At 44.5% G+C, this 14,730-nt stretch overlaps 3 protein-coding genes across 4 annotated transcripts in view; 2 read left to right on the top strand and 1 right to left on the bottom strand.

Moving 5' to 3' along the window:
• spsb1 (splA/ryanodine receptor domain and SOCS box containing 1) overlaps positions 1-14,730 on the top strand; it is a 225,925-nt gene that overhangs the window by 75,190 nt on the left and 136,005 nt on the right. The window lies entirely within an intron of this gene.
• rerea (arginine-glutamic acid dipeptide (RE) repeats a) overlaps positions 1-14,730 on the bottom strand; it is an 88,776-nt gene that overhangs the window by 39,202 nt on the left and 34,844 nt on the right. The gene's annotated exons all lie outside the window — the stretch shown is intronic.
• LOC140271377 (uncharacterized) overlaps positions 9,820-14,730 on the top strand; it is a 160,849-nt gene continuing 155,938 nt past the window's right edge. Inside the window, exon 1 of the mRNA XM_072366570.1 lies at positions 9,820-9,831. The gene's annotated coding sequence lies outside the window, so the exon portion shown is untranslated. The remainder of the gene's footprint in view (positions 9,832-14,730) is intronic.

The following is a 14,730-nucleotide window of genomic DNA, read 5'->3' as shown; positions in this document are numbered from 1 at the left end:
TGCTACAAGTGTGCTCCCTAAACATTTCATTTTCTGCCTGTAAAACCACAAAATCAAAGGGATTTTAGAGAGCAGGAGCCTGGTGCAAACAGAAACACATATGGCACATGCAAAGACGCAGGCCCATACAGCTTTCTTATTCATAAGCTTACATTGTTTTAAACAGAGAGCAAATGTTATTTCCACCATCATCAGTATCCTTGTCGCTACAGAGCGGCTGCCACTCTCCAGGGCCGATTGCTGTTATGAAGCTCACAGCAGCGTTAAGCCCTCTCAGGCAGAAGAGGCAGGGAGATGGAGAGAAAGACTGAGAGTGCAACATATGGGACACGTAGTGGGAGTCGAGCATAGCTTTCAATTATCACAATTCTATAAACATGCGGGGAAGAAAAATGAGTAGATAACACGGAGAGAAAATGAAGGGAGATGATAGACAGCTCAGGCTCGACAAACGAACTACTAGTTGCATTGTCTGGGTTTGCAAAGCCTGCCATAGAAAATGACAGAGTGAGAGCATATAAGAACCACAATGCTGAATTGATTAGAGACATTCCATGCTGCCTGTTGAGAGCTGAGCAAAGCAGAGTCTCGCTCAATGTCAGACATCTTTGTCTGTCCTGCCAGAGGCTAAACATGGCCCTGCCCTACCTCCTCCTGAGCCCTAAACCCTAGGAATAGTGCACACTGCAGAGAGGCCAAAAGACTTACTAACCCACTACTGAGAGGAAGAAATGAAACAAGATCATAAAAAAGGGGAAAGTGCAAAGAAGCAAAGTAGAGGAGATAAGGAGGGTAAAACACAGGAAGAAAGGAGTTGGATTAAGGTTAGAGGAGTATGGTCATCTCATTTCATTTCCTCAGACTTAAAATTACAACTCCCCTCCTCCCACTTCAGTGAAACCCCCAGGGTACAAGGCCACCCCTTTATTCACTGAGGTGATATAAATCTGAGAGTCATGCTTTGGGGATGAACACAATGACACCCCCTTCCTCCAATAGCTCAGACTGGCCTGTGGTATTCTTGGGATAATTCATCAGACAGAGGCTGAAAAACAGGAGAGCCATATCCCAGAGGGTTATATATGTGTAAACATTACAAGATTTTAATGTGTTCTTGTTGAGCAAATAAAGAAAAGAGTCAATATTAATAAAAGAAAACAATAAATGCATTAATCTCTCTTGTAACAGAAGTCAAGACAAGCCTCTGTGAGCTAGTTAATTCTGCTTTCGACTAGCTAAAGGTGGCTGGCCCCTTGGGTCTATAATGGCTGTGCAGTTTTCTTTGTATGGCTGCATGCGTGTGCAGTCAGCTCTGGAGCTGGGGCCTCTGTGTACAACCACAATACTACAAAGACTGCGAGTGAGAAAGGGATACAGAGGGCAGCTTTTTCCTCTTTACATGGACGGTCTTTAAATGTGAAAAGAACCAGCTCTGTTATTTAAGGGAGGAATCTGTAATGATATACACTTAAGAAGGACCTGGTGAGGAAAAAAATCTGTTTTCAACTTTCAAGAGTGTGAAATAAAAGCAGCACTTCTCAATGCAAAACCCCTCCTAATGCTGAAACCAACCTCAGATAGTGCTCCTCTTAATGCTGAACGGCTAGTATTCGCTTACATGTGCTCATAGTGGCCTTGACTTCACGGTCCCTGCCTTTCAGTCAGAGAATGCTGTTACAACCTGTAACCCTCAACCCTTATGCCATATTCCTCCTCCTCCTCCCTGCACAGTAACGCTGGTGCTTTGCTTTAAACAATACCAGATCCTCCTGCTCCCACACAACAGCCCCAGCAGTGCACCTCGTTAACAGGAAAGCTCTGTTTATTTTCTCTGCTTTTCAAACACTCTCTTCTTCCTTTGCCAACCCTGTTAGTGACCCGCCTCTTACCCTAACTGGTGACAACAGCAGCCTGGATCTATGGCTTCCTTCTGAAAGTAGTAACCAAGAAGTAAGTCTCGAACACACAGACAAAGGAGATGGCGGGGAGTGAGGGAGGGAAAAGGGGGAGGTCAAGCAGACATGAGCAACAGCAGCAGCTCAATGTTAGCAAGGAATGTCAAGCAGTTGAGCTAGGCTAGCAGAGGGCTGAACTAAGAGCTTAGTTAGCTAATGCCCCAGGGGCCGGGAAGCCTTGGGTATGACAGATCCAGGCTGGTAGTGGTGTGACATTGACACAGGGGCTCAAAATGGTAGGGAGGGCGGAGTGTGGGAATGTTCACCTTGCATGTCGCAAGGGGAGAGTTAGCACAACCAAAGAACAAAAGGCTGATTGTGGTATTTGGAAGCAGAGATGGGATCTGGGAGGACTAATCTGCTGCTCCGACATGATAAGATTAGAGAGCAGAGGCAGGAAGAGCTGGCTGGGAAGATCACACATTCACTCACATTACCAGACACAGAGTAAGATGATGGATCTGATTGGAAAGGTTTTCCACCCTGCTTTCTCTCCTTCCCCATTTTCTCCCACTCTCAGTGAGACAGGGATCTGCCAGCACACAAGCACTCAATAAGCACTTCCATCTGGACAACAGAACACACTCGCGAGGTACAGGAGATCTGCTGTGCTCAAGCAATGTTCCACATGTCAGTGACTGACAAAGGAGGTTGTTTAAAGAAATGCCAGCATGCTGTGTGAACCAACACACACAAATACATACAGAGAAATAACAGGCTTTCAGGGTAAGCACCACTATTCTTCTCCCCAACCTTTCAGTAGAGCCGGGCAGGCAGGGACTCTGCGTCAGAGGTAAGAGAAAGCATCTATATCACTGTCAGAGCAGGCAGCAGCAGAAATCCACTCCTTTCCTTATGGCTTTCAAACTGAGCACTTTGCTACTTGGAGGGAGGCTTGCCTTTCAAGCCAACGTCTACAACATTGAAAAAAACAAAACAAATGCTGATTACAATGTTTGTGAGGAGGAACTGTGCACATGCCGCTTCCCTGCCTGGCAGCGAGAACAAATGCAGGGAGTGTGGGAGGAGAGGCAAGTCCCAGCTGCGGTTGGCGGTGATGGCAGGACCTTTGAGTCGTGTCTACACAAGGGTGCCTCTCCCTCTCTCGGCTTCTCTTTGGCTTGACCTGTTTGGATATTAAATCGCCACCCTCTGCTTTGAACACACTGAGCCCATCTGTCAGCCCAGGTCCGTATTGGATTGGATGAGCATTAGCCGATTCAAAAAGTGGGCTGATTTGCACTGCTGTTTTTATGTTGTGTGCGCATTTTCGAGCATGAGCGCCGACGCCTACCTTAAACCTAAATCCCACTTTTATTTAACCAAGAAGACATGCATAAATCACTTCATGACAGACTCGCTAGTCGTGTCATATTGCAAATTAATGACAGACAGCAACACATATGAGGATGTTAACAGGTTCCCGTCTCATCCAGACAAAGACAAAAAGATGATGACAGGAGAGATGGAGAGAAGGAAAAAAAAAAAGAAGAAGAGAGCGGTTGAGTCACGCGAAACTCACAGATGATACTAATTAAGCCTTCAGGGCTGAGGGCCACTACTGGTGGATCATACCAGCAACAACAGGCGCTCTTTACTCTATGGAGAGTCACAAGTGCCACACATGACTACCAGATCTGAGATCTAACGCCTCCAACACTTTGCTTCACTCCATTCTGGTAACAAACAAGACAAAGTGCATCTGCATTATTTCAGTTTCTCCTTTCATATGAACGTGTCCCAAAGGCAGGAGTAATAAGAAAAATGCATCATGTTGAGCATAGCGCTCTCCTTCCAGAGCGACAGGGAGAATTGAGAAGCACTGGCTGCTGGCTCCATGAAATAGCTAAGCTGCGTCCAACTTAAATATTTGCCTTAGCCTTCAAAACACTTGTGCTGCACGGCAGTTTTAGCCAAGAAACTCAAGACAAGCTAAGTGGTGGTGGAAAGCAGCACTGTTTCAGTCGAAAGAGGAGAGCATACAAAGAACACAGGCACTAATGATAATGATTAAAAGCGAGGAACGGGGACCTGACAAATACTTTTCAGTGGTTTAGGCCCATTCCAAATACATTAGCTTTTTATTTCATCTACATTTAGTTTGATTTTTTGAGGAACTCAGACAGAGATCTTTGCAGATCAAACAGGATATAAACTAAAATGAAGTTCCAAATAACACTTCAAACCCCCCGACTGCAAAAGGACAGGTAGAGGGATTTATTATCTGATATCTGGGTGATACATCATAAGACTGACTTTATTTCCCAGGCTCTCCCTCTCCGGCAGACATAACGTTAAAGCCTGCCAGAAACCATTGTCATACCTGCCTTTAGCGTTTTATTTAGCAGCTTCAAAGCCATCTCACTTTGATACCTGGCTTACAGTGCGTGTTAGCGTATTTGCCAGCGCATGTGTGTGTGTGCGGTGCATAACCCCGGATGTTCTCAGGAGAGCAGAGACTTGTCTGGTCTCAAGATAATACCTGTGAGTCAGAATTTAGAGCAAGAACCAAACACAGAAACACTGAGGAATGCAAACAATTTTTTTTTCTTTGGAAAATGCAGATTTGTGTTGTGCAGTGTTCAAACCACCCGCTGTTTCATTTTTCTATAATCTACTGTGTAAGCTTTGCCTTGTTAAGCATAGCATAGGGAGGTAATGAGACATCTTACCAATACTGACTGGAGTACTGCTTTAGAAGAAGACAGAAGATGCTCACAGAGAGGGGCGTGCAGAAAGGATATGAATATCAGCTTGCATATGTGCGTATTTGTAATTCTGGATATCGGCCCGGCCAGTTAATCCAAACCCCCTGTGACTGCAGGACGACCTGTGACAGCCTCCTGAGAAAGGCATGGTAAAGATGGAGCAGTGTGCTGATCGGGAGGGAACACAGGAAATGAGAGGGCTTGTTTAAGGCATAATAATCAATGTCCAACCTTAGTGTAACTCACACATATTCAATTGCCAGTTATGTTTATGCTACCCGTTCTCCACGCTGCTACTGACAGGACTATAGGGAGTGTGATCCGATGCCGTTTCATCCGATCACGCACCACCTGCTTCTCGTAACCTGGCACACGTCGTGCGAGTGGTAGATTTGGAAAAACAGGAAGAGCTGCAGGGAACGAGTGCAGCAGCGGGTCCGTCTCTACAGGCATCTGCACTACCCAGCAGAACACAAAAAAGTACAACTATTTTAATGCTGAAAAATGCGAACCAAAACGTTAAAAAAACGCTTAAAAAGGTTTAAACAGAAGTTGACACGGTACAGTTAAATCTGTATATGCAAAGTGTATCCTGTGGTGTCATTTTCTCAGCAGTGATTAATGAAGAAAACTGAAGTGAGTCCAGTGTGTGTGGATGTCACAATTCGCTCTATCAATGATCGATGCGGCGATCATAATCACAGCTTGATGAGTAGCTTATGGAGTATGTGTGTAAAAGGTGGACAGGCTGGTTTTTGTGTGTGTGTGGGGGGAGTGGTCAGAGAGGTGTGTTTGCTTTGAGATATGGTGAAAAAGGAACAGCGTGTGCATGAGAATGAATGCTTTGGTCTGCTTTTTTCTAAGCGTCTGTGGAGAGTCAGTGTGAAAGTGACATACAGGCTCAGGTTTTTAATGTGTGCGTGTGCTGCCCTGTGTGGTCAGCATAGGAGGAATATTTATGATCCATCTAACACACACATGTACTTACACACAAATACAAACACAGAGTCACCTGGGAGGGAGAGGAGTGATAAACAGCAGGAGATAGAGGACAATAAGCACCAAACGGTGGTGCAAGCATGCAAAAACCAGTTCTTAACGCTGAGCAGGAAACCGGACAGACAGCATCACACAGCCTTGCAGAGCCCATATCTTCATGGACTCAACCATTTCTGATTGTTCCGTTTTATCCGCTTCTGAAGATATCCATCTTCAACCCCCTCCCCCCTCTCTCTGTCTGAAGGTGACCTCGCCTGTCTGTCAGTCTCTAGTGATGACACCGGCCCTATCAGTAATACATCATGTAAGCTGTGTATCAGCCAGATGCTGCTCCAACAGAGCAGTGGGTGGTCTGTCAGGCATGCTTGGTTTGTACAATATGCAAATAATCACATGCAAATTACCTGCCTCTGTGTGTGTGAGACAATATATCAGTATGGATGCAAATGAAAAACGCTATCTGATGTGTGTTGGGAAGATTTAAAAAGGTTGCAGGCCTTTTGCCAAAAACAGTTTAAAAGGCAGAAACTGCGGTATGAAAGCTGGAGAAGAATGCAATTATAACTCACATACATGTGCGCACGAGCGCACACACACTCGCACAAACAGAGGCCAGAAGCTTAGAGCGGCCTCCTGCTGTTCTCCAACAAGAGGTGCATTGTAGACAACACAGCTGCAATAACAAGGCTGGCCCAGTGCTAGAGGGAGATATGCTGCATGACTCTTAGTCTAGACCAGAGACAACAGCCATATTCTAATATGATTAAGGATGGGGTTATGTGTGTGTCAAGACAGCCACATCTTTAAACTCATTTGTAACATGTCTGATCTGTTGATGAATTTTAAGTCACCATGATAAAACAGTTTGCTTCCTCAACTAAGAACAGGAAGTATAAGTTATAATCTGTTCCGATATCAGATATAGCATTTTTAAACTGGGGGAAAAGGATGAAATGTGACAATCACAATGCTTTTCTGTTTGTACTATAAGCTGTCCAAAGGGTACATGGTACTGTCAGCAGGTTGAACTAGTAGGGTAAAAGTGTAAATGAAGATATCGTGTTTAATTTAAAAAGACGCACATAAATCTTCTAATTTGATATAACTAATTAATGATCAGACCAAAAACTCGTGGTGTAAAAGGAAAACACAAGAAAAGTATAAACGATAAATGTTAGTAAAGCAGATACAATGCACAGCTTGTTCTGTAATTACTGAGCAGACATGCTGTGAATACAATTGATGCATTAGACATTTTTGCCCACAAATTCAGTCAAATAGTCGATGACCTGCTGATGTTCTCAGCAATTTCATCCTTTTTTAATCAAATATGCAGTAGGGTGACATAACTTTTTATTACTGAACTCCTTTTTCTTCGTTTGGTTTCATCTTCACACAAATGGCAAAATACTGATTGTCTCGATTTTGTAAATAAATCTATATATTTAACCCCGCAAAGTAAAACTGAAGCACCTTGGTAGGTGTCACCCTGATGACTTCCCAAACACCAGGAAATACAGACGGTTAAATAAACACGTCCTTACAAATTGATAACAAGAGGGAAAAACACTGGAGTCATGACGAGCATTGTGTGTAAAACACACTGGTTATCTCTCACACATGCACAAACAGAGCACCCACGGAGAGGGTGTGAGACAAAGAGGTTGAACAGCACACAAACATCTCCGCTCTGTGCAACCCGAGCACATCAAAGCTTTCTCCGCCCATTTATCTGAGTCTGCCTGTAAATCAAAAGACATTCTTTGAACATGCACTCACTCTCACACACACACACACACACAGATTGACTACATTTGCTTTGTGCAGCAGCGTCTTCCGGGACTGGATAGGTAAGGTGAAGGATTTGTTGTAGAAGAGGGAATTACTCGCCTCAGCTCACTCTGTGAAAGGGGAGAGGAGGATGACTGTTTACCAGGAGGAGAAGAAGAATGAAAAAAGAGGTGGGGAAGACAGAGAGGTTGTTGCCGTGTCTTAGACGGTGCTTTATTCTCCGCAAGTCACCTATACACTTCACTTTCACCTCTCACTTGCCCTGACAGTATCAATGAAAGGCGATGTGCAAACATACACACATCCACCGCTTTCTTTAACAAAAACAGGCTCAACGGTGTAGGCAGGAAGTCAGTTTACTGTAAATAGCTGTAACAGCACGTTCGGGGTGATAAATGCACAAACACAATCAGAGATGAGTTGAGATGGAAAAACAAGGAATGCACCCACACACGCATATAATCTGTGCATCCCAGTGTGACCATATGGTTTGGCGGGGACTTCCTACCCACCACAGAGGAAGTGTCCGTTTACAGTGCACAGTTCAGCTGTCCGCCATCACATCCTGTCTCCCAGCTCTAAACGGCCATGCTCGGCTCAACCCAGTCACAGCTTTGAAGTTAAATCAAGCAGAAGGGAGACACAGTTCACCATACCATGCAATCAGCATGAGCATGAGATGCGAGGGGGCACGTAACCTCAGACAACAAAGCAGCATAAAGAGAGAGCTTTATGTGTGAAGCTGGTTCCCATTCAGACTGTTTTACTTGGTAGATTTTCACATTTTTCCTCTTTTTTTGGTGCTGTGATTGACATCCACTTGTCCTTGTGTGGATGATTATATGCTGTTCTTACAGCTGGCTCACTGTTACAGAGTGGATGGATGTAATAGATTGATTCTGGAGAGTGATATGATCTTCTGACGATGGAGCGATCCAGCTGACATTGACTAACAGTGTGGAATCCAACAGGGTGGGGTTATTGATGACTCTCTTAAACAGTGGGTATCATTGCCATGGCAGCCCATACATTATCATCATGTAACCACGCCCCTTCACCGTCCCAGACCAATGGGCAGGCAGCTGCCAAGCAAACAATCTCTAGCAGTGGGTGGGGTGGGGGGGTGTGCTAAATGTGGCACTTCATCTGGTGATTGACACAGAAGCTCTTGTTTACCAGTGCCATGGAGATTTGCATCTTTTTACCGCTGCCCCTCCTTTTCCTCTTCTTCTCCTCCCTTGTCCCCTGCTTCACTCCCACAATCCTCCCTGTTTGTGGCAGCTCTGCATGAAGTGGATATTACCCCACCCTGCTGCTACGATATTGATCAACCCCCTCCTCCTTTCTCTCCTCTCTTCATAGGCCACTGCATTGATTCTACCTCTCCCTCCGAGCCTGCCAGCCAGGAGTGATTACACAGGCTGCTCACATACAGTGTAGCAAACACACACATTAGAGTCTTTGGAAGGGATGTGGGGACATGTAGCCTTGCTGTGCTTTAAAGGCCATAAAGCTCAGTGGCTGCTGCATCAGCTTAGTGAAAACTCTGCTTCTTTTCATTCAAGGAAACCAATGACTCCAAGCTTAGCGTTACATATTACCATAATAAATATAGTTGTTATAGCATGTTAGCATAGCACATAAGCCATCTGGCACGGAGCTAAATGCACTCTGGTGTTTTTCTGTCAGGTTTGTGCTAAAGACAGCCGCGGTAGGGCTTGACAGGTGGACTCCAGACACTTGTGATTCTCTGCAGAAACACAAAGAGCTAAAACAAACTCCTTAAATGGACGTGTGGGGCAACACTCATCAGTTTAAGACTATAAGCTAGCCTACTAAAGTCAATATAGTTCATTCAAACAAGTAGGATTGGGATTGAAAGAACAGAGAAAATACTTTATCAGAGCAAAAATCTGCTGTGTACGCTTGGAGATTTAAGGTTGTGATTAAAAACACTGAGTGACTGGAGAGTTACACAATCTCGCTGCATTTCTACACCAAAGATAAACGGGAGCCGTTGGCTCGTCCGCAAACACCAGGACAATAATTAATTAACCACCCCTCTCCTACTTACCAGATACCATTTCTGTTACAGTGACAATAGCCTACAGAGTATGAAAGGTTTTGGATTAGAAGTCCTGCCTGGTAAGCTAACAGAAGCAGTGTGGGCTGAGGTAGCAAGAGCAACCCACTTATCTCTGTGTAACCTCTCCCTGACAGCAGCAACAATCCAAGAGAGAGTCGAAAGCAGCAGGACAGAGATCCCACATATTATACACACCCTCACTGCCATTTGGCATTTAAGTGGCATTTTAGCATGACGAAACAGTTTGCACCCAATTATGGCCAGTTGCTGCTCTGTAATGAGTTAAGCAAGAGTCTCAAACTGCCACCCTCACTAGAGCTGGACTGTTAAGAGTAACTCTCTGTGATAACCGGTATCTGTGCCTTTAGACGTAAAGCTGGAGGGGAGGGCACAATCTGGGCCAATCCAGTGGGAAATATTAATAGGTAAGTATAGTAAAATAAAAGATAAATACAAGGCAGACAGCAAGGACAATGCAAAGGTGATCAATAGTAGTAATCAATATTTCCACTGAAATAAAATAGTGCTTTAAAGTAACAGAAATTTAACAGTCAATTAGTCGTTGCAAAAAAGCTGAAGTTGGGCTTTGGCAAATAAATAACATCATGCCTCATTATCACTCAAAGTAGGCCCATCTACAAACCCCTGTGATGATCTAGCAGTGCATCTTTTGAGGTGATATTTTGGGCCAAAAAGTACTCCAGAAGTCCCTCAGCCATCTGTTAACAGCAAGCTTCCTCAGTCCCCTACAGGACCTGTCACAGTCTACAGCTAGGAGAGTGTAAGCGCAATTTCCACTGCAGTGTGAACACAGATGAAATGATGTGTGCGTTTTGTGTAAATGTGTGCATCTCGACTCTGTGGGGAGGACAGGACGAGAGGTCACTGTCTATCCAAGAAGCACACGTAGACAGACGGGGGTCTCAATCACCTTCATCACCCCTTCACACCCTCCACTCACTGACGGAGAGAGTCACAGCACTCTTCCACCAACTCCATTTCTCACTCTGACAGGGCTACACATTAAATCATCCCATTTCACCTGGAGAGGAGGGTTACGGTAGGAGAAAGAGAGACTTTTCCCCCCTCAAACTCTGTCCTCTCTGGCTGGAGTGTGAATGTAAATTCAGACATCCCCATGTGTGGGGTGAAATCAGATCAACCCTTTCACCCAAAATGCCAACAGTCACAAGATTTGTCAAAAGGACCAGACAGCAAAGCAGAGCAAGAGAGGAGGAGACGGGAGAAATATCATGGAATAAGGAGATGAGTGCGAAATATGAAAAGTGTAAGTTATGGAGGCTTGTAAAAGTGATTCAACCACAAATGGGGAGGGCATTATGGACAGCCATAAATGGGCTATTAAGCCCAACAGCCCAGGGTTAGCTTGTCAAAGTCTGTACAGCTAACCGTGTTAGTCCAAGCAGAACACACACTCACTTCAACATCCTTATGCCATTTCTCACTCAGTTTGGTGAAAAGGACTTCAAACTGCCTTTGTTTAGGACATGTGCCGAACCAAAGAAACCTGCATTAGCAGGGCCTGAATCCGATGTAAAACTCCTCATTCCTTCTCACTTTTTACCGTAACAATTAGGACTCGATCCTTTCAAATAGCATGTCAATGCGGACTGAAAAGCAGGGCGGCAGCTTTCCTTCATCTCTGTACAGGGGCAGGGGAGCAGCCATTAGATACTGTGGAAGACATAACTGAGAGCTATACAAATAGAGACTTTAGAGAGGTCTGAATATTTCTAATCTTTTCATTAAGATAGCGCTTCGGCTAATTTAACAGTGGGTTTAATAACGCAGACTTTCCTACCTCTGCTCTGTACACAAGTGTTAACTGCCTGCTGGAACAAAGGCGGCTCTGTTCACAGGCACAACACAGCCGAACTGTTAAGTACATTCCTATAAAGAGAGGAACAAAGAGCATTTGAGCGTGGCGGGAGGAGAAATGAATACAGCTACTAAGGGGATAGCACAGCTCGGTCCTTTGATGGCAGGAAATGTCTTTACCATCACTGGTTGTGTTTATGCTGTTTTGTAGCACACTTTTTTAAGATTAAGGCAACAATATAATAAAAGGGCAGTACTGTGGGATCTCTGAGGAAATGTTTGCAAAGGATTATGGTTGACAAAGAAAGGGAGTCAGTTTGGTATGTATTGACAAACAGCAGGCGAAGATGGTAGAGAATTCAGAGGTTTGGACTGTTTTTGGTAATAACAACAGAGCACCGGGGGTTTACACAAGGCAGGAATAATGAAGTGTACATGCTTTCTGTGTGGATGCGAGTCACAAAAAAAAAGCCCAAACACCTATCCGCAGAATAAATGAAGTGTGTGTGCAAGTGTGGTGAAGCGTCTCTGAGCCGTGGCAGCTGTGGTTGCCTCAGTCCATCCACTGGCGGTGACAGACAGGCAAATATAATTTAGATTCGCCCATCAAAATAAAGCAACAACCAGCCACAGCGGGCGGAAACGTGATGCACCAAATGGAAAACACACACACGTCCCCGTGTTTGAGGGAAAACCAGTACAGCACTTCACATTTTGTCTTCATTTTCATCCTCCTTTTTCATCTTTTAAGTTACTCTTTAGTGTGACCCTAACCAAAGACAAGCCCTTTTTGACAGAAGATGAAACTGAGCCCAATCAACCTCTGGGGATACAGATGGATTTTAACAACAGAGAAAGACCTGGAACTACGAGTACTATAAGCATTTTATTAAACCGTTACGGATCAGCTCCAGTGGTATAGCTTGATGACAAGATTGGTAAAATTACACATCATTACTTTGTAGGTTTAGAGGGTTTCTTGTTCACATAAACAGGCATCGCATGAGATAATGCGTACGAGCGTTTTCAAGCAGAGAAATATTCCCCTTTCACGATCAAAGCATGAGCATATGTGCACCAGTTGTCTTGCATTAGATCAACAAGCATTCAGAGATGAAGGATAGACTGAGTTATCTGGGAGTCAAGCTGCCGCACATGTACAAAATGTCAGAGGGTCTGTATAAGCTAGCAGTGCTGCTGCAGGGGAGCCGCTGTAGATGGCAGCCTGTGGTGATGTTTCTGTTGTTTTAAAGGCTGCGTGAGGCAGCGGGTTCCAAGGTACAAAGTGTAGACATTCCTCAGACCTCACAGCAATCCCTGAAATTTCCTCTTCTCATGTCTGCTCCTCTCTTTGACCGATGCCCTTCTTCCCTTTTCTCTCCCTACTGGCAAGAGTTAATTTGCACCATGTGTTCTTTAATGGAGAAAGAGAAAGGGGGGGGGTTAGGGCCCTAGTGGAAGCGTGTGAACCCGATACCACTGTAAATCTCCACTTCCACAGAGTTACACCCTCCACCCCTCCTCCTCCTCCTCTCCTGGTCTCTCTCATTCTTTTTTTATTGGCATGTCACACATTGGACAAGCTGGAAATTACACTGAGCCGAGCTGAGAACCAGCGGTGAAGCATGCCAGATATATACTTAAGCTGAGAGAGAGGGGAAAAGTAGAAGGTGGAAAAGGGAGAAAAAAAAGGGGACAGAAGAGAAGTGGTAACGTAATGTGAAAGAAGTCTAGGTGGTTGGTTAAAATTAGCCTTCCATTTTCAGAGCAGAGGGCAATCCAATTAAAGCTTGACCAGTTCACGCAAATGTGTTTAGTGTCTGGTTACTACACTCGACACTGGGTGGCCAGAAAGAGGGAAAAAAGCATTCTCTTCACGATACTGAGACACTGAAAAGTACGAGTGAGAAGGGGACAAAAAAAAAAAGGGAACTCATCCACCATTTAAGTCCCAGTTGTGCAAGACCATATAAACATAAGCTTTCTTCAAAGGACTCATCGCTTCTAATTTAACATGCAACCCCCCCTACAGAGCAGATGAACTTTTACATTTTTGAACAGGAAGATTTGATCAGGAAATTCAACACTCCATGGTATTATTTTCAGATACATAAACCAGGTTGGTGGTGCTGTTGGTTATGAGAGCATAAAATCTATAAGCTTTTTTAAGAGACACCCCCCCATCAAAGCCAGTGCCAAAGAAGACATAAGTACCTGTTTGCTTTTCTGATTTTCAGCTCTTCACGCCAAAGCACAATTAATTCATATTAGATGCGAGTGAAGACATCAGAGTAAATATTTCCCCCTTGTGATTAGCTAGAAAAAGGTACTGCTGGATATTCTCACAGCAGAGTGGGGTGAAAGCAGCACTTGTATTTATAAGTAAGGCCAGTCTCTCACTTTAAAATGACAGAACACATTTCTCAACATCTATTTGTTAAAAAGAAAATGCAAACAGGCAGGCGAAAAGAGACTAATGATACGCCAAAAGGAGAAGAGCGGGCTAACATGCCTCTCTGCTGAATAATTTAGGATTGGTCAAAGAGTGGCTATTGATTGAGCTTCTAAAGAGCCTCGTGAAAACGCTACAGCCGCTGGCCTTGCCCCTTCAGCCCAACCAGCCCCCATTGTTTGGAGGGTGCGCCCACTCCCCATCTGGGAAAGTAATCACCACTCATAAAAACACATACAAACCCCGTTTTGATTTCAGCCCGCCTCTACCCCCCCTCTCCTCCCGTCTTCGATCCAAGAGCAAGAGATAATCCTATTGGCTGAACAACTAGTTTCCATAGCAGCATTAAGCTAATGCATAGGGATGGCAGAGTAGGTGAAAGAAGAAAGTGTTATCTGTCCAAAAAGATAAAAAGAGGGAGAAAAAAAGAGAGAGAAGCCATGAGGAGGGTTGGGTAGGTTTTATACCGACAAGGAGGGCTGAATGCAGCTCACTCCACTCTCTTTGGGGCTGAAATGCATTATTTCAACCTTTGCAATTTTCTATTGCTTTATTTATTCATCACGGTGTGTGTGTGTGGACAATGAATTGTACCTGCCTCTCCAGAGACAAACTGTAGCTGTGAAAGAAGCATGCCAGTCTCCATCTAATCTGAGAAATGCACCAAGCATGCAAACTGACACCAGAGTAGGACTGGTACTTTCCAGCGTTGCACACCGCGTCTTCTTAAGGGCATGTTTGCATAGAGGCAGCAGCTGCTGCGGCAAGTGACCCCAACACCTCGGCTGAATGTGCTAATGTTATTATAAAGAATGGCATTAATGGCTTCACCTCAATGAAATTTAAAGTGTGCATAGACAGAGGAGGAGAGAAAGAATGGGAGGGGAGGGCAGGATTGGT

Source organism: Leuresthes tenuis, unplaced genomic scaffold, assembly GCF_036924035.1.
Source record: "Leuresthes tenuis unplaced genomic scaffold, fLeuTen1.0.hap1 SCAF_16, whole genome shotgun sequence".
Lineage (NCBI taxonomy): Eukaryota > Metazoa > Chordata > Actinopteri > Atheriniformes > Atherinopsidae > Leuresthes > Leuresthes tenuis.
This window is presented reverse-complemented; position numbering and strand designations above follow the sequence as displayed.